Source organism: Somniosus microcephalus, chromosome 6, assembly GCF_052327205.1.
Source record: "Somniosus microcephalus isolate GS21.2 chromosome 6, FLI_Smic_1.0, whole genome shotgun sequence".
Lineage (NCBI taxonomy): Eukaryota > Metazoa > Chordata > Chondrichthyes > Squaliformes > Somniosidae > Somniosus > Somniosus microcephalus.
In genome coordinates this window covers 62248790-62268801 of record NC_140992.1, presented here as the reverse complement: position 1 = coordinate 62268801, position 20012 = coordinate 62248790, and the positions used below count along the sequence as shown (strand labels likewise).

General features: G+C 44.2%; 1 protein-coding gene across 4 annotated transcripts in view; it reads right to left on the bottom strand.

The window, feature by feature from the left end:
* tbl1xr1a (TBL1X/Y related 1a) overlaps nt 1-19773 on the bottom strand; it is a 223259-nt gene extending 203486 nt beyond the window's left edge. For 2 of the 4 annotated variants that reach the window (XM_085990288.1, XM_085990287.1), the window contains exon 1: nt 19279-19770. The gene's annotated coding sequence lies outside the window, so the exon portion shown is untranslated. Of the gene's footprint in view, nt 1-19278 lie in introns of all 4 variants that reach the window. The other 2 variants (XM_085990291.1, XM_085990290.1) reach the window with 2 other exon arrangements.
* Between the last annotated feature and the right edge of the window lie 239 nt (nt 19774-20012).

The following is a 20012-nucleotide window of genomic DNA, read 5'->3' as shown; positions in this document are numbered from 1 at the left end:
AAGAGTAAATCAGGAGAAACTGTTTCCAGTGACAGAAGGCTTGATAACCAGGTAATTGGCAAAAGAACCAGAGGAGACATGAGGAAACACGTTTTATAAACACACCGAGTTATGATGATCTGGAATGCACTGCCTAAAAAGATGGTCATGGTGTGGAGATGCCGGTCTTGGACTGGGGTGGACAAATGTAAGAAATCACACAACACCAGGTTACAGTCCAACAGCTTTATTTGAAATCACAAGCTTTCGGAGCGCTGCTCCTTCGTCAGGTGAAGTCACTTCACCTGACGAAGGAGCAGCGCTCCGAAAGCTTGTGATTTCAAATAAAGCTGTTGGACTATAACCTGGTGTTGTGTAAAAAGATGGTGGAAGCAGATTAATTAGTAACTCAAAAGAGAACTGGATAAATCCTTAAAGGGAAAATATTTGCAGGGCTACGGGGAAAAAGCAGGGGAGTGGGATTACCTAGATAGCTCTACCAAAGAGCTGGCAGAGGCACGGTGGGCCAAATGGCCTCCTTCTGTGCTGTATCATGATTCTACAGTACTCTATAGTCTTTCAAATTAAGCTTAAGGGCTTAATAAAGGGATGGCCAGGGTGAAGAGATTCGGTCCATCCTCCACCATATCTCCCTCTTGGCTTCCAAGAGAATCAGGTGACTTTTTTTGTAAAAGATCAATAAACTATTTCCCAGTAGCCTGTATCTGGTACTCAAAACATTACAGCGCTGTACCATCCATTCATAGCAGCAACTGGGAGCTGAATCTCCTGAAATTGTGACTTCTGGTTATTGCTATAATAAAATAAATTAACTTCAGAATTGCATCAAAGCCTAGGAAATGTACCTGAAGAGGTGGCCTCAATCTGGGGACAATTCAAAATCATATGAAAACAAGCCCATGGAGGCTTTATTACTAATTTCTTCAAATAACATGTCACCACTACCTGGCTTAACACCATCCCCTGCACAGCAGTTTCCCATTTACCTACACTGTTGCTTCTCCTCCTACCACTGTAAATTTACCAATCAGTAAATTTAAAGTGATTATAAAAATGCCACACAAGTCTGTGCAGATTTTTAATTCATTTAAAATTTACAGTGAAGGAAAGAAAAGCACCACTGGAGAGCAAGATCAGGAAAATCAGTTAAGGCAATATCCTCCCCTGCCTTTCCTTGGTCTTCAAACCACTCAAAGAATAAAATGGGTTGCACAAGCCAGCAGGGGATTCTTTTGAATAGTTATCCCCAGCATAAATATGGCATGCTGTCTCCATTATATTATAACAATATACCACAGATGGCAGCTCCTTCGGATGCTGCGCTACAATGTAAATGAGATGGCAAAGCTGCCACAGAGGAGCAAAGAATCATCTCAAGAGACAGCATTTAGCTGCTCTCCAAAAACAGCAGTACCACTGACTGGAAATGTAAATAGCAGTGCATGCCACCATTTTTTTCTAGTTTTCACACCTGGCTGATAGAGATGGAGAAGGTCTGGTTGCCAGGAATGAAAGTCAGTCACAATTTTAAAACTGCGAATCTGCAGTTTGTGCACTGCTGCCAGTGCGATGGAATCCACCACCTTGCAGTATAAAAAGGGCAGATCTACAGTATCGCCAGATCAGTATACAACTTCTTCTGCAGTGCCTTTAACTGACATTCAAATTACTGGCCTACCCTTATTGAACAAGTTTATCCTGATCTCAGCTGGTTTAAGATTTTGCCATGGAGGCAGACACGCCATTTAGCCTAAAAAAAGAGATCAAATGCACACAACAAGAGTTGGGGAGGGAGATGAAAGGTGGTAAAATGTGTCCAGTAACATCTCCACTGACATCTAATCAATTAATTTTCTTCACATTTCCTTTTCATGTTGAAGAAAGATATTACCCACCATTTTGTTAATATCAATCTCAAATGGGTTTATTTATGCTGCAATATTCATGCTAGCCTGAACGAATCAAAAGCATAAAAAAGACAATGCAGATGTGCATGTTTGTAAATTGTTTTATACCAATAAGACTTCCAAGTTGAAACAGTATCTTCTGCATCGGTACAGGCTTCATTCAAACAGGCATCAAATGGATAGGGCCAAGGAAAGAGGCATAATAGACTGAAATTTCCATACAAAAAAATACTGCATTGTTGAATCTTTTGGATGAGATGTTAAAGCCAGGTTACCTGCCTGTTTTGCTGGTTCGGGTGGCTATTAAAGATCCTATTCAAAGAAGAACATCCTTACCAACATTCCACTCTCAATGTATACCACCAAAAGATCAGCTGGTTTGAAGATGACTGCTGTTTGGTAGATAACAACACAGAATAGATATTGGTCCGGAATTTGAGGTCAGCAGCAAAGCAAAGGCGTTCGCCGCTGGCCCCGAAGAAAGCTGCCCAGAGATCGCAATCTCTGTGGCAAGAAGTCTGCCTTTTTCGACTCATTATTGATTTCAGCATAGTGTAATGGGAATTCCCTAGTGCGATCTGCTGTGACGTCAACAAGCTGTCGAAGCAGCCAATCACATTGCAAAATTCTCAGACCGGGATCCAGGAAATGAGTAGCTGCTTTTATCACAACTTTAAAAAAAATGTTAGAGAGCAAACAAAGATTGGGTCGCTCATGGGGATAAGGTAGAACCTGAAATATTGTGAAAGAACATTTAAAAAAAAAAGTTTTAAAGTTTCTTAAAAATTGTAATTATCATAATGGAAAAATGTGACACTCGACAAAATTAAAATTAGTTTTTCAGGGCCACTTTAAACCCCAGTTACCTAACCCAACAAGGCCTCACATTTAATGGGCCATTTAACAGTGATATTACAGTGGAAAAGCCCAAGTTTATCAGTTTCACTAATTACACTGATTGACGGCTATGGGGGGGTGGGGGTCCACAGCGCAGCCAGTGTCGGAGTGGTGAACGACTGACCGAAACTTCAGAATTTTGGTGTTTAGATCCGCATGTGCCACATCCTGAAGCTTCGGTCAGTTTCAAAGGGGTAATAACAGTGAACGCTGTTCGTTTGCCATTATTACCCACTGCAAATTCCGGTCCATTGCATTTACACACAAATAGTCAGCACACTCCACGTTGTGAGTGAACTGCTTTAACACAGTTCAACATGATGAGGTACTATATAAATGTTATGGAATAGTCTAGAACCGGTTTTATGCCACTCTTAGCCACAAAAATAGTATAAAAAAATTGTATAAACAAGTCAAATCTACAGAAATCATGAATGGATTGATTTGTCATCTCAGACAAGCAATGAACAGAAACATTAAGACAGTAAAAAAAAATCCAGTGTGTTAAAGGTAGGGAAGTGGCAGGTCTGGGAAAATGTGAGAAAGTGAAAGATGGAAAAGCTGGGGCCAAGTATGAAATTTTAAAAAGTCAGATTTCAGTGACGTCAATTTTCAGAGTACCCCTGTACTAAGAGAAAGATGAGATGTTCTTCTTGAAGCTTGTATTGATTTTCATTGGAACACTACAAAGCCCAAGTGTTTTTACAATTGATAAAAAGGGAGAAAAATCGAATGAGGGTAAACTAGCAAGAAACATAAAAACAGATTGTAAAAGCTTCTACAAGTATGTAAAAAAGAGTAGCTAAAGCGTTGGCCCCTTAGAGGCTGAGACAGGTGAAATTATAAATGGGGAATAAGGAAATGGCAGAGACTTTAAACAAATATTTTTTAATCTGTCTTCACAGTAGAAGATACAAATAGCGTACAAAAAATGGGGAACCAAGGGGTTATTGAGAGTGAGGAACTTAAACTAATTAATATTAGAGAAAAAGTACAAGAAATTAATGGGGCTAAAAGCCGACAAATCCCCTGGACCTGATGGCCTATGTCTTAGGGTTCTAAAACAGGTGGCTGCAGAGACAGTGGATGCATTGGTTGCGATCTTCCAAAATTCCAAAGATTCTAGAATGGTCCCAGCGGATTGGAAGGTAGCAAATGCAACCCCGCTATTCAAGAAAGGAGCGAGAGAGAAAACCAGGAAGAACAGGCCAGTTAACCTGGCATCAGTGCTGGAATCCATTATTAAGGAAGTGGTAACAGAGCACTTAGAAAATCATAGTATGATTAGGCAGAGCCAACACGGTTTTATGAAAGGGAAATAGTGTGCAACAAATTTATTAAGAGTTTTGAGGATGTAACTAGCAGGGTAGATAAAGGGGAACCAGTGGATGTAGTATATTTGGATTTCCAAAAGGCATTTGATAAGGAGCCACATTAAAGGTTGTGACGCAATGTAAGGGCTCATGGGGTTGGGGGTAATATATTAGCATGGATGGATAGAGGATTGGTTAACGGACAGAAAACAGAGTAGGGATAAACGGGTATTTTCCGGTTGGCAGGCTGTAACTAGTGGGGTGCCACAAGGATCAGTGCTTGGGCCTCAGCTATTTACAATCTATATTAATGACTTAGATGAAGAGACTGAGTGTAATGTATCCAAGTTTGCTGATGATACAAAGCTAGGTGGGACAGTAAGCTATGAGGAGAACACAGTCTGCAAAGGGATATAGATAGACTAAGTGAGTGGGCAGTAAGGTGGCAGATGGAGTATAAAGTGGGGAAATGTGAGGTTATTCACTTTGGTAGGAAGAATAGAAAAACAGAATTTTTTTTTAATGGTGAGAAACTATTAAATGTTGGTGATCAGAGAAATGTAGGTGTCCTTGTACAGGAAACAAAGTTAGCATGCAGGTACAGCAAGCGATTAGGAAGGCAAATGGCATGTTGGCCTTTATTGCTAGAGGGTTGGAGTACAAGAGTGAGGAAGTCTTGCTACAATTGTACAGGGCTTTGGTGAGACCACACCTGGAGTACTGGGCACAGTTTTGGTTTCCTTATCTGAGGAAGGCTATACTTGCCTTAGAGGCAGTGCAACAAAGGTTCATTAGATTGATTCCTGGGACGAGAGGGTTATCCTATGGAGGACAGATTGAGCCTTTACTCTGTGGAGTTTAGAAGAATGAGAGATGATCTAATTGAAATATAAGATTCTGAGGGGGCTTGACAGGGTAGATGCTCAGGTTGTTTCCCCTGGCTGGAGAGTCTAGAACTAGGGGGCATAGTCTCAGGATAAAGGGTTGGCCAGTTAAGACTGAGATGAAGAGGAATTTCTTCACTCAGAGGGTTATGAATATTTAGAATTCTCTACCACAAAGTGCTTTGGATGCTGAATCTTTGAGTATATTCAAAGCGGAGATAAATAGATTTTTGGACTCTAGGAGAATCAAGGGATATGAGGGATCAGGCAGGAAAGTGGAATTGAGGTGAAGATCAGCCTTGATCGTATTGAATAGGATGGAGGTATGGCCTACTCCTGCTCCCAATTCTTATGTTCTTACCTTTTTGGTGGCGGACTCTAGCTGTCCCTTCAAGGACCGCTGATTACACCACAGGTAGACCTGCTTATCCCGAGCACAGCAGGCCCAGCACCGGCTGCATTCAGGGCAGCCTAATTTTGAGAAGTCCTAAAACAGGCAGTAGGCCCCCTAAATGCACATGCATATTGCCTTCGATAAGGTACCCCATAATAGACTGATGAACAAGGTCAGAGAATGCAGAGTCAGGGGACAAGTAGCAGAATGGATTGCTGGCTGGCTTCAGGACAGAAAGCAGAGAGTAGGGGTAAAGGGTAGCTATTCACAGTGGCAGAAGGTGGGTAGTGGTGTTCCACAAGAATCAGTGCTGGGACCACTGCTGTTCACAATTTACATTAATGATGTAGACTCTGGAATCAAAAACAATTTCTAAATTTGCAGATGACACCAAAATTTTTTTTTTGGGGGGGGGGGGGGCTAGTCAATACTGAGGAGGACATTAACAAACTTGCAGAATTGGCATATAATTGGCAAATGAAGTTCAACACAGATAAATGTGAGGTATTACATTTTGGTAGGAAGAATAGGGGAGGTCACGAGTCTAGGTGGGGTAGAGGAACAAAGGGATCTCAGAGTACAAATACGCAAATCACTAAATGTTGCGACACAAGGCCATAAAAAAGCAAACCAAGCACTAGGGTTTATTTCTAGAGGTATAGAATTGAAAAGTAGGGAAGTTGTCGAACCTTGGTTAGACCACACTTGGAGTACTGCGTATAATTCTGGTCGCCATATTATTAAAAGGATATAGAGGCACTGGAGAGGGTGCAAAGAAGATTTACAAGGATGATACCAGAAATACCAGAGGGTATATAGATCAGGAAAGGATGAACAGGCTGGGTCTCTTCTCTTGGGGGGGAAAAAAAAAGCTGAGGAGTCACCTAATAAAGGTCTTTAAAATTATGAAAAATTTTGATAGAGTGGATACAGAGAGAATGTTTCCACTTGTTTCCCACAAATTCTCATCCTTGTTTTCAAATCCCTCCATGGCCTCGCCCTTCCCTATCTCTAATCTCCTTTCCCCCCCTCCCCGTTAAAGGCGCTATATAAATATATAAGTTGCTATTGTTGTTGTGGGGAAGAGCATAACTAGAGGCCATCAATATAAGATGGTCACCAAGAAATCTAATAGGGAAATCAGAAGAAACTTCTTTGGGTAAAGAGTGGTGAGAATGTGGAAGTCACTACCACAGGGAGTGGCTGAAGCGAATAGTATAGATGCATTTAAGGGGAGGCTAGACAAGCATATGACAGAATAGGGAATAGAGGGTTATGCTGATAGATTTAGATGAGGAGACTCATGTGGAGCATAAACGCCAGCATGGACTGGTTGAGCCGAATGGCCTGTTTCTGTGCCGTATATCCTATGTAATCCAATGACGGAAGTCAAGGTGGAAATGAGAGTGGTGGGGGGGGGGGTGAGGAGGGAGAAGTTAAGTGCAGCAAGCCACAGTAGCTCAGGGCAACAGTTGCAGACAGAACGAATGTGTTTGGCAAAGTGGTCACCTAAATCAGTGTTTGGTTTCCCCAATGTATAGGGGATTGCACCGTGAGCAGCAATTACAACTTGCAATGAAAGACGTCAAAATATCTAATCTCACATTTATCAAAGGTACCATGGTCAATCCAAACCAAATTTCTGCACACAATAATGAAAAGGCTCCCTTACTTAAACTATCCATAACAACTTCAACTGCAGTCATACAAACTATTGAGCCACTTGGTGAATTCTATTGCTGTTGATTAACATCTGAAGATATCACAATATCTGTAATGTCACAACAGCTGCCTCTCGACATCATTAAGTTCAACTGTTTTGGCAGAATTGCTGCCAAGAATTAGAAGCAACTTAATTAAGAGCTACCCACTAAATGTGTATACTGAAAATGACATTTTCCCTTAATGTCAATCATACCCATTTCCAACCCCACCTGACTCCTAAAGTGCACAAACTTTCAACCTCGTTTCTTTCCTCAAAATAATTTGGACCTCAAATATACTCTAACTTTTTAAAAACATTAGTCATAATGGTTCAAAACTAATAGACAGTGGAAACCTAATAAAAGCTGTTTAGGACTAAAATATAAAAAATCCACATTGAAACGAGGAGGTAAGCTTCTGAAAAGGATTGAAAATATGCGAAACGCGAGAAAGCAAAGGGTGGTTTCAATGGAGCTGCGTCAACATGGCAAGAGTTCACTAACAGGTTGCCATAGGAATCAGTGACGGGGCCATTGCTGTTTACAATGTATATAAATAATTTGGAGTTGGGCATAAAAGCAAAGCCAAGTTTGCAGATGACACCAATTTGCGGTTGCAAACTGCTGCGGTTTCAAACAATATGGAAAAGGATAATAAAAGATCTTAATGGTAGTGAAAAGGGACTAATGAGTGGCAACTGGCATTTAATTTGGACAAATACAAGGTAATGAATAAAAAATGTGAATATAAACTAAATGGCTCTATCAGACAAATAAACAGGAGGGGGATCTGGGGGGTATTGGTGGAACATTCACTAAAAGCAACAGCACCGGGTACAACAACAATACGCAATGTTCACCATTGACGCATAAACCAAGGAGATAAATTCCATACTTCAGGAGGGGATAGTGAGTCTGTACATGGCACTGTCACAGCCACGCCTGCCCACTGTGTACAATTTCAGGCAGTGAATCTCAACAAAGATATCCAGGCAGTGCAGAAAAGGGTAACTAATTGGATACTTATTTTAAAGAATCAGGAGCAGATGAAAGACTTGGGATTGTTTCCCCCTAAACAGTAGGTTCAGGGGAGATATTAGCACTGCAGTAAGGAACAAAGCAAGGCCAGGGGAGAGAGCAGAATGCATACCAAAGGGAAGGGACAGCATGTTGCATGGGATATGGGGAAATGGATGGGGGCAGGGGAGAGAGGAGGAAGTAGATGGCAATGAAGGGGAAACATAGAAACATAGAGATAGGAACAGGAGTAGGCCATTCGGCCCTTCGAGCCTGCTCCGCCATTCAATGAGATCATGGCTGATCTTCGTCTGAGATCATAGCTGATCTTACCAGTTCAGTACCCCGTCCCCGCCTTTTCTCCGTAACCCTTAATCCCCTTAGCCTTCAGAAATATATCCAATTCTCTCTTGAAAATATTTATTGAATTAGCCTTCGCAGCCCTCTGTGGCAGGGAATTCCACAGGCTCACCACTCTTTGAGTGAAGAAATTCTTCCTCATCTCTGTTTTAAATGATTTGCCCGCTATTTTTAGACTGTGGCCCCTGGTTCTGTGCTCCCCGGCCATTGGAAACATTCTCTCTGAATTCAGCCTGTCCAGGCCTGCCATAATTTTATATGTTTCGATGAGATCCCCTCTCAATCTTCTAAACTCCAGTGAGTACAAGCCCAAACTATTTAATCTCTCTTCGTAGGTCATTCCCGCCATTCCAGGTATCAGCCTGGTGAATCGCCGTTGCACTCTTTCCATGGCAAGAACATCCTTCCGCAGATGGGGCGACCAAAACTGTACACAATACTCCAGATGCGGTCTCACCAGCACCTTGTACAGCTGTAGTAAGGTATCCCTATTCCTATACTCGAACCCCCTTGATATGAAGGCCAACATACCATTTGCCTTCTTAATCGCCTGTTGCACCTGCATGCTCTCCTTCAGTGACTGGTGCACAAGAACACCCAGGTCCCTCTGCACTTCCCCATCTCCCAATCTATTGCCATTTAGATAATAATCTACCCTCCTGTTTTTACCCCCAAAGTGGATAACCTCGCATTTATCCACATTATAGTGCATCTGCCACGTATCCGCCCATTCCCCCAACCTGTCCAAATCGCACTGTAGCCTCCTGACATCCTCATCAGAGCCCACCCCTCCTCCTAGTTTAGTGTCGTCAGCGAATTTGGAAATATTGCATCCAATTCCCTGATCCAGATCATTTATATATATTGTGAACAGCTGGGGTCCCAGGACAGATCCTTGCGGCACCCCGCTGGTCACTGCCTGCCACTCCGAAAACGAGCCGTTTATTCCAACTCTCTGTTTTCTATCCGCCAGCCAGTTCTCTATCCACGTTAATACTTTGCCCCCAATCCCATGAGCCTTAATTTTGCATGATAATCTTTTGTGTGGAACCTTATTGAAGGCTTTCTGGAAGTCAAGGTACACCACATCCACTGGCTCTCCCCCATCTATTTTACCAGTTACTTCCTCAAAAAATTCCAGCAGATTAGTCAAACACGATTTACCCTTTGTAAATCCATGTTGACTCTGTCCGATCCTTTCCCCATTTGTCAAGTGCTCCGCTATTTTATCCTTAATAATGGACTCTAGCATTTTGCCCACAACCGATGTAAGGCTTACTGGTCTATAATTCCCTGCTTTCTCTCTACCCCCCTTTTTAAATATTGGGGTAACATTAGCTACCCTCCAATCCACGGGTACTGTTCCCGAGTCAATGGAGTTCCGGAAGATGATCCTTAGAGCATCTGCTATCTCCAGGGCCAGCTCCTTAAGTACCCTAGGATGTAGTTTATCAGGCCCCGGGGATTTGTCGGCCTTCAGTCCCCTCAACTTACCCAACACCATATCCCTAGAGATACTAATTTCTGTCAGCTCCTCCCTCTCATTAATCCCTATGTTTGCCGATATTCCTGGGAGGTTATTTGTGTCCTCCTTTGTGAATACAGAACCAAAGTATGAGTTTAATTGGTCTGCCATTTCCTTATTCTCCATTATATATTCTCCCGAATCGGACTGCAAGGGACCGACTTGGGATTTTACCAGTCTTTTCCTCCTGATATACCGATAAAAGCTTTTGCAGTCTGTCTTTATGTTTGCTGCAAGTTTACTTTCGTATTCTATTTTCCCCTTCCTGATTAATCCCTTTGTCCTCTTTTGCTGTATCCTGTACTGCCCCCAATCTTCCGGTCTGGTGCTTTTTTTTGCCAGTTGATATGCCCTTTTTTTTGATTTTATGCTGTCCCTAATTTCCCTCGTTATCCACGGTTGAGTCACCTTTTTAGGTTTATTTTTATGCCAAACCGGTATAAACATGTTCTGGAATTCTTCCATTCTATCTTTGAATGCTTGCCATTGTCTCTCCACTGTCAATCCCCCCAGAAACACCACCCAATCAATCTTACCCAATTCCCGTCTCAGACCCTCGTAATTCCCTTTATTTAAGTTCTGGACCTTAGTCTCTGATTCAATTTCCTCACTCTCCATCTCGACTGAGAGCTCGATCATATTATGATCGCTCTGACCCAAGGGGCCTCGTACAAGATTGCTGATAAGTCCCTTCTCATTCCACTGCCCTTGCTTTCTGCCTCATGCATTCTGTTCCCCATCTATACCTTAGCATCCATTTCCCATTTCTTCTTAGGCAGTCCCTCGGAACCGAGGATGACTTGCGTCCACATTAAAAATGAGCTCGCAGGTGGCTGATTAGTCCAATGCGGGACCTACAGTCTCTGTCACAGGCGAGGCAGACGGTGGTTGAAGGGGCGGGTGGGCGAGGTGCTTGGGTTGACGTGCGCTCCTTGCGCTTGCTCCCGGCGAAGAGACTCGAGGTGTTCGGCGCCTTCCTGGATGCTTCTCCTCCACTTTGTGCGGTCTTGGGCCAGGGATTCCCAGGTGTCGGTGGGGATGTTACACTTTTCCCAAGGAGGCTTTGAGGGTGTCCTTGAAGCATTTCCTCTGCCCACCTGGGGCTCTCTTGCCGTGCCGGAGCTCCGAGTAGAGCGCTTGTTTTGGGAGTCTCGTATCGGGCATGCGGACAATGTGACCCGTCCATCAGAGCTGATTGAGCGTGGTCAGAGCTTCAATGCTGGGGATGTTGGCCTGAGCAAGAACACGGACGTTGGTGCGCCTATCCTGCCAATAGATTTGCAGGATCTTGCGGAGGCAGCACTGGTGGTACCTCTCCAGTGCTTTGAGGTGCCTGCTGCACATGGTCCATGTCTCTGAGGCATACAGGAGGGCGGGTATCACTGCTGCTCTGTAGACCATGAGCTTAGTGCCGGGTTTTAGGTCCTGGTCTTCAAACACTCTCTTCCTCAGGCGACCGAAGGCTGCACTGGCACACTGAAGGCGGTGTTGGACTTCGTCGTCGACGTCTGCCCTTGTTGACAGTAGGCTCCCGAGGTATGGAAAGTGGTCCACGTTGTCCAAGGCCTTGTCGTGGATTTTGATAATCGGGGGGCAGCACTGTGTGGCGGGGGCAGGTTGGTAGAGGACCTTTGTCTTACGGATGTTTAGTGCAAGGCCTATGCTCTCATATGCTTCGGTGAAGGTGTTTACGATGGTTTGGAGTTCGACCTCTGTGAGCGCAGATGCAAGCATCGTCTGCATACTGTAATTTGATTTCTTCAATGCATGTCTGGTGCCTAATGCACTAGTCCCACTACTCCTCCTCATGCACTTCCAGTTCTAATGGCTGGGATTGTTGCCTCTGTGTACTGAAGACAGCAGTTCTCCCAAGAGTTCCTGTCTCAACTGAAGTAGTGATCCAGGTCACTGTCGCTGGAAGTGTGGGAAGAGGAGGAGTAGGACTTGTCCAGTGCATTTGCCACAGGACTCCGAAGAAGCGGGAGTGGGTGGTAGAGTAGGCCCAGTTGCGCTGCTTTGTCTCAGTAAACAGACACCCCAGCCCTTAAAATACTCTCAGTGTGAAAATGTTAATGGATGGTATGTATAACATTAATTAATACTGGTTATTTGGACATCTTTCATTGCAAGTTGGTTATTGAGGATGACAGTCATGATCGATTCCACAATGCAAAGGGCCACGAGGTGTCAGATGGGAGGCTCGGGGCTTGCTGAATGAGGACAGTACTTGGGTAATGTGGGAACTGCCATCCACTTAGTCAACCAATGGTCTTGGGTGTCTTCAACTACCCATATCTCTTGGTATTTCCCAAGTTCCAGTAGCAACCTGGGCATCATTTACTTAAATGACAAATGCTTTGCACACATTTGTTGTAATTGTCAGATGTGAACCACTAATAATTTATTTTACTGTGTCTTTGATATTTCATCTACACTACATTTGTTGCCTATTTCAGCATTGTGACTCTTCTCTTTAACCAGATGTTGAATACAAAGAGGCTCCATTCACACTGGTATACTCAACAGGAACGCTACAATAGCAAGCAGTGGATATCAACTTGCATTTATATAGTAAAATGTCCCAAGGCACTTCACAAGAGTGTTATCAAACAAGATTTGACACGGAGCTACATAAGGCATTAGGACAGGTGACCTAAAGCTTGGTCAGAGGTAGATTTTTAAGGAGCATCTTAAAAGGAGGGAAGAGAGGCAGAGAGGTTTAGGGGAGGGAATTCCAGAGCTAAGGTCCTCAGCAGCTGAAAGCACAGCCGCTAATGGTGGAACGATTAAAATGGGGGATGCACAAGAGGCCAGAATTGGAGAAGCGCAGAGATCTAAGAATTGTAGGGCTGGAGGTGGTTACAGAGACAGGGACGGGTGCGGCCATGGAGGGATTGGAAGACAAAGATAATAATTTTAAAATCATAGCGTAGGTCAGTGAGCACATGGGTGATGGGTGAACGGGACTTGGTGCAAGTTAGGATTAGGGCAGCAGAGTTTTAGATGAGCTTATGGAATAGTCGAGTCTAGAGGTAACAAAGGTCTGGATGAGGGTTTCAGCAGCAGACGAGCTGAGGCAGGGGCGGAATCGAGCAATGTTACGGAAGTGGAAATACGCAGTCTTAGTGATGGTGCGGATAAGTGGTCAGAAGCTCATCTCGGGGTCAAATACGACACCAAGGCTGCAAACAGTCTGGTTCAGCCTCAGATAGCTGCCAGGGAGAGGGATCGAGTCCATGGCTAGGGAACAGAGGTTGTGGCGGGGACTGAAGACAATGGCTTCGGTCTTCCCAATACTTAAAATTTCTGCTCATCCAGTACTGAAAGACAGACAAGCAGTCTGACAATTTAGAGACAGTGGCGGGGTCAAGAGAGGTGGTGGTGAGGTAGAACTGGGTGTCGTCAGCACACATGTGGAAACTGACTGTTTTTGGATGATGTCGCCAAAGGGCAGCATGTGGATGAGAAATAGGAGAGGGCCAACAATAGGTCTGTGGGGCACTCCAGAGGGAACAGTGTAGGAGCAGGAAGACAAGTCATTGCAGGTGATTCTCTGGCTACGACTGGATAGATACGAATGGAACCAGGCGAGTGCAGTCCCACCCAGCTGAATGACAGAGGAGAGGTGTTGGAGGAGGGTGGTGTGATCAAGCATGTCATAGGCTGCAGACAAGTCAAAAAGGACGAGGAGGGATAGTTTACCACAGTCACATAGGATATCCTGTGACTTTGTATTACTCCCAAAACCGGCACTGCAAGATCATTTTGCAAAGCATTAAATCAGCAGTAAAATGGGGGGGGAAAGACACCTAGTGATTGTTGGGGCAAACAATAGGGATTCCAAAACAAAGCCACTGGCTTCAGCGGGTTGAAGGGTTCAGTACCTCCAAACTCTTGAAAACAGTACTCGAAAGAGTGCATTTTAGGATAGTTTAAAAAACAAGTTACAGCCAATGTTCCCTCTAATTTGCAGTCCCTTTAAATTTGTTGCGTGGCTGTGCATGCGCAGTATCTCCCAGCAGCAGCACAGGGGAACATTGGGTACAGCAGATTATTGCTGTATGTCCAAAAGATTTACAGCGTGGTCCATTTAAACCTGATTCTATACTACACAAGATCCTGTGCAAGCACCATTGGCTCCCAACACATGGGTCTCACACAGCTGACTGCAACCGAAGGTAAACCTGCCAGGACTCAAGGCTGGCCACCAGGAAGCCAGTCTTAGTGGATCTTGTCAGGGTTATTCAAAAGCCATATGTTGCGAACCAGCAGTGCTAGCACAGATCTTGCATAATGTAAATGCTTAATCAGCACCTGATTGCAGCAAAATGTAAGCATTCCTATCTAGTGGCTGATACTTTTCACTGACCCACTGAAGGCATTTTAAAATTCATAGTACGATGTTGGTACAGAACAGCAGTATTTGCACTGCCAATATGTGCAACAAAGAACAAAATGGCCCTCAAAGTTCAATGGTCACCTAAAGCCCCAATGTGAAGGAATCTATAAATGTACCCGTTGAAAATATGAACTGTTGTCTTTGAGCTATACCTCTGCTAATTTCTAAATCTCGGGAATTCGCAAGAAATGCTGAAAGCGTCACTTTAGGAACTTTTACATTACAAGCTAGTTACAAAATAGATACATAAGGGTGGCCATTCAGTCCATCTTAACTCATACATTCAGAATAAAAACATTAATTCAAGAAATGGGGGGGGGGGGGGGGGGGGGGGAGAAAGAGAATGCAAGGTTTTTGCCTCCATTACCCTACCCAGGAGATGATCCCATGTGTCAAACACTTTTGCATGAAGACATTCTTCTGACATCAGTCCTCAGTTCACCAGATTCAACCTATGCCCCTTGTTCCAATATCCTGCCACACTTTCAAATAGGTTAGCCTCATTTATGCCATTTAATAGCTTGCATATTTCCATAAGAACATAAGAAATAGGAGCAGGAGTAGGCCAATCGGCCCCTCGAGCCTGCTCCGCCATTCAATAAGATCATGGCTGATCTGATCCTAACTGCCAGTCCCCTTTTGGTCCCAGTTTCTCCAGACTTTCCTTTTAGTTCATTCCTTTGAAACTACAAATCAGCCTTGTGGCGCTCCCTTGCACCACCTCCATGGCTTAAACATTCTCTTATATCTTGGTGACAAAAATTTTACAATACTCAAGATGCAGTATGACCATGGTACTGCACAATTTTAGCATGGCACTTTCTGACGTACACATTCTGTTTACTTTGTCTGTTGCTGCTCCACAGTGATTTAATGTGTTAACTGCTGAATCTACAAACCCTTTCCACTTCACCTTTAGCTATTTCTACACCATCCATAGTATACATTTGGCAACCATTTTTCCTTTGTGTAGTGCCTTGCACTTGTGTTGAATTTCACCTGCCACGGATTTATCCATTTGCAGGTTTTATCTAACTCCCTTTGTAGGTACCTGGAACTTGACACTTGCGTCCAAGTTTATTATCTGCAAATTTGACAGGTTTGCATTGGGTTTCAGAATCTGTCATTAATGTAGATTAAGGACAGTAGAGGCTTTGGCACGGATTTCTGACACACGTTCAGAGCGCAGCCAACACCAAATGCTAAGCTGTCCCACCATGAGTTGCACCTGTAAATATAAATTGCCCAAACTGCAGAGAACCGACAGCATTGTAAGCCCACAAAATGTGGGTCTATGAATCTGTCACCAGATTAAGCATTTTCTGCTGTAACAAGTTAAAACACAGCTAGCTCAACATGCGTGTACTCCATGTCTTGCATCAGAGTCTAAAGGGACCAGTTCCCAGTGACAAATATAAGTGATGGACAAAGGCTCATGGATGTCATACTCTTAAAAACCTGAACAAAACAAAAATGCTAAAGCACTATTTACGAGGCCCCACAAGAAACCCCAGAAAAATGACCCCTCTTGTTTGGGGCCTGGGAACTATGGAGAGATATTGGCCCAGTAATTCCTGTCACAACGCGTGAGTACGGACGGGGTACTCACGCGTGTGCCAGGAGGAATTGCCGGTTTTCAGCATGCACAGCGCATGCGCTGAAAACCGGCATTTCCTGTCCTCTGACCCAAGGGGTTAAGAGGCTGAACGCATGCGCGGTATTGGGCAGCGCGTGCGACTTGGATTTCCTGTATTTTTACAGATTTGCGCATGTGTAAAGGGCTCCGGTTTTTATGCATTGAAAAACCACACGCAAGTACTTAGTTTTACAGGTAAGTGGTCTTTTAGTACAATTTAGAATTTTTTTTCCCCACAGGTTTATTATTTTTAAAGAATCTACAGTAAGGTAAGTTTAGTTTTAGACCCTATTTTTTAAAAATTTATTTTTTTCAAAAATTTGATTAATTGTTTAAAATAGTTTTTTAAAGTTATTCATAGTTAAATTTAATTATTGGGATGCTTTTTAAAATTTTATTTAAAGTTTAAGTAGTGTTTTGGGGTGCCGTACTTTTCATGAGTTTGACAGTCTTTACTATCAAACTTATGAATGAAGTTTCCCCTCCCCTGATTGGCTGAACAGTGCTTACCTGATCCCAGCCGGCACATCGCACTAACTACGCCGCTGGGTCAGGTTAGCACAGCGCGCCGAGATCAGAACCGGGCCACTTACAGGAAATCCACTGCAGGCCAGGTTTCAGATGTCGGCGCGCCGGGTAAGTGCACATCGGGGGCTTGCACGCGCGGCAAGCCCCCGACAGGAATTACTGGGCCATTTTGCACCAATCGGTGTAAGACACAATCGAGCAATAGGACTCACTTGCAGTCCACTTCCCTTTCGTCTGTGGGCCTCAGCAGATTTTCTGCCTCAAGGTTCCATTCCATTCCATTCACGGCCAACCCAGTTATAGAATGACCAGACTGGGATTAAACATTGCTCCCCTCTTTTTCTTGCTCTCAAACAAAAGGAAGCAAAGGAATATCATTAAGTGGCAAGCTTAGTCCAGTGTCCACTCAGCAAGAGGGACAGTTTCATTAAAGCATGAACTATGACCCAAATCTTCTCAGTGCCTCTGGTATACACGAGGTGGTTTCCGGATGAATGAAGACTGGATGAAGATGGGAAATGGGCCCCAGCAACACTAGGTTTCCACCCTGAAGAGTAGACCATAAAGGTTTCTTCTGCAGGCAGGTGGAAGTTTTATCTGCCCGCTAAAAGCCTAAAGCTTGAAAAGGGAAGGCCAACAGAATTACATCATCCATTGCAATTCCCACTGTTCCCAGCTCCTGTGTCCCAAACAAACAGAAAGCCACCAAGATACCAATGTCCAGTTGACTGAAGCATCAGAGGTGAAGTTTACAGCTGTGTTCCAGACTGAGGTCATTGTCAAGAACATGCCAAAATACAAATTTTGGACAGAAAAAAATCAGCATTATTTCAACTCTACTTGATTTAGCCAAACAAATTCACTTATGAAAGCATCTAACTAGCAATGAATTCCCCACATCCTAGCAGTCAACAGTGGTACAAGTGTCTGCCTTTTTATGCAAGTGATTGACCCTGGAAAATCCAATGGAGTCAGGTTCGCAGCTCACCATCAGGGCACAAGTCCCACTCTGCCACAATTACGGCAGCGGAATTGGATCACGGATATATGGGATATAATATATTTAACGTAACTTATCTTCCCCTCCCCACTTTGTCTTCTTGTTGGGAAATACCTGACCGCCACTCAGCTATTGGCATGGACCTGTGTCCCATCACTGCGTGGTGCAGCCATTTCTATCTGATAGAAAAAGTGAGCAACACTGCATTTGGATAATAGGGCAAGTTAAGCTCTGCAGAAGGAAAAAAGTACCATCAGATCTGCACAGAGGTATTAAGATTCTGCATACTTTATTATATTTCCTTCTGGTTGCTCGGCGATAGTAAACTATTTGCACTCCCTCCAACAAAATAATTCACACGGACTGTACAAAGAAAAAAATCGAATTCAACAGTTGCAAAGTGCGCATGAGCTACATTTTACATACTGTACAACATAAAGCAAAAACAGATCAACAGAACTGGGATTCTGTGTTACTCCACTATTCCAATATACAAAAAAAATCTAAATAGTGTCTGCATAGTTAATGAGCTTTAGACGTTCTTTAGCTTGTGTAAAAGATCATGTCAGTTAAGTAGCTGGCACTTCTCAACCACAGCCATTTCACACAGAAGACCCACCACCTTATGGTCACCAATGTGTGTTACTTTGTCTAGTCAGAAACTATATCCTCCATTTATAACCCTATTACATCAATGCCTTTATGTTAAAACCTAAATGTGATGCAAGCCCACTTTGCAACACTACAACACATGGTACACTCTGTTACACCCAAGATCTGAACTCTTAAGAGTTCAATAGGAAGAGATGTTCTAATTATGAGTTGATTTTGTGATCAACACATAAAATATGTCTAGTTTTACACTACACAGATTTGTAGATTCAGCAAAAAGGGGTCAGTGTTGTTGGTCCTAAAGTTGTGTAGTTCAGTCTTGGTTTTATGGAAACTCTTGTGTCCTGCCATCAGTTATGTGAACCATAAACACTAGTAGCTTTGTAAAATAACACGTTCTCTTATAAAGTATGATCAGCAATTCCTTTACTAGCTACAGCATGACATGAATTTGAACCGATTGGTCAACAGGGATCCAAACAGTACAGGCCCCAACAAAACTACAACTTTTGAATCAAGAAACAGTGTGGGCCGCTTCACTAGCAGACTAACGTTAACTGATCATGCAACATTTATTTTAATCGCAAACGAGGCACTCTTCCACCTCCAGAGTTGCTAATGTCAGCCACAGCAGCATGTGGGTTTACAGGCTTTTCTTCAAGCGCTTCCCCTCCCCCACAGCACGAGTTTGGGCCCGAGCCGTGCTTCTCCCGCACCTTCAGCCGGCTCCCCGACCCCCAGCGAGCGCTGCAAGTAGAGAGAGCCCGGAGTGAGGAGAGGGGGGGATGCTGAGCTCCCCCCACAGCCTTTATTACCCCCTCCCCAGCCCCCTTACACTATCCAGCAGCCGCCTGCTTTAACACCAAAGGTTAGGGGACGGGGGGGTCAACCCAGCAGCACCACCAGCCCGGGGCCGCGAATTACTGGGGGGGGGGGGGGGGGGGGGGATGAATGGGGGTAGAGAGTCGGTGTGCGCCCCTCCCCCACCACCGGGCCTAGCAGAGCAGGCCGCGTCCCTCCACCGGCTTCAGAAACACTCCCAACCCCCTCCCCACAGCCGGGTTGGGGGTGAAGTTTGTACCCAGAGCCGCGGGCTGACTCACCGGGAACCGCAGACACTCGGCCTCCTCCTCCTCCGGGCTGCTCGGCGGCCTTTCGTTGTCGCTCCTTCCCTTCCCCCCCCCTCTCTCTCTCTCTCTCTCTCTCTCGAGGCCGGGGCTTTAAAGGCGCTAATAATGGAAATTTCTGTATATAAAACCTCGCATCCGTGCCAGCTGGAGCCGATCGCTAATACTGTCCCAGGTAGAGCGGCCGATTTGTAAAAAAAAAAAAAAATTTTTTTTTAAAAAAGCAGCTAGCGGGTTGTCGGTGAGTGCGGGGCGAGCAGTCTTTGCAGAGAATGTCAGGCTGAACACAGCCAAACGTTCACTGCCATCCAACGTCTGCCTTCCCTTCCCTCCTCCCTGCCAGCCAGCCGCTGTGACCCGGCCCGCGCAAATGGCTCACTCACAGCAACAGGGCTCTATTGTACAAGCAGCTGAGAAAGGGAGGAGGCCGACAGGGAAACAACACAACTCTCACTTGTCGTGCCTTCTCACCCGATCACTACAAACACATCCAAAATACAGATTTTTTTTTTCTCCCCCAAAAAATTATGGTGGTGGTGCACAGAAAAATAAGTGGCCACAATCTCTAGTTTATACAATGTTTTAAAATTTGGATGTTGGTAGAAAAGGGTTATTTATTTTCCCACCAGAGACAAAGAGAGCCTCCCTCCAAAAGAGGAAATCCTCTATTGACAATTGTAGCATATATAGAGCTGCTAAAGATAGATAAA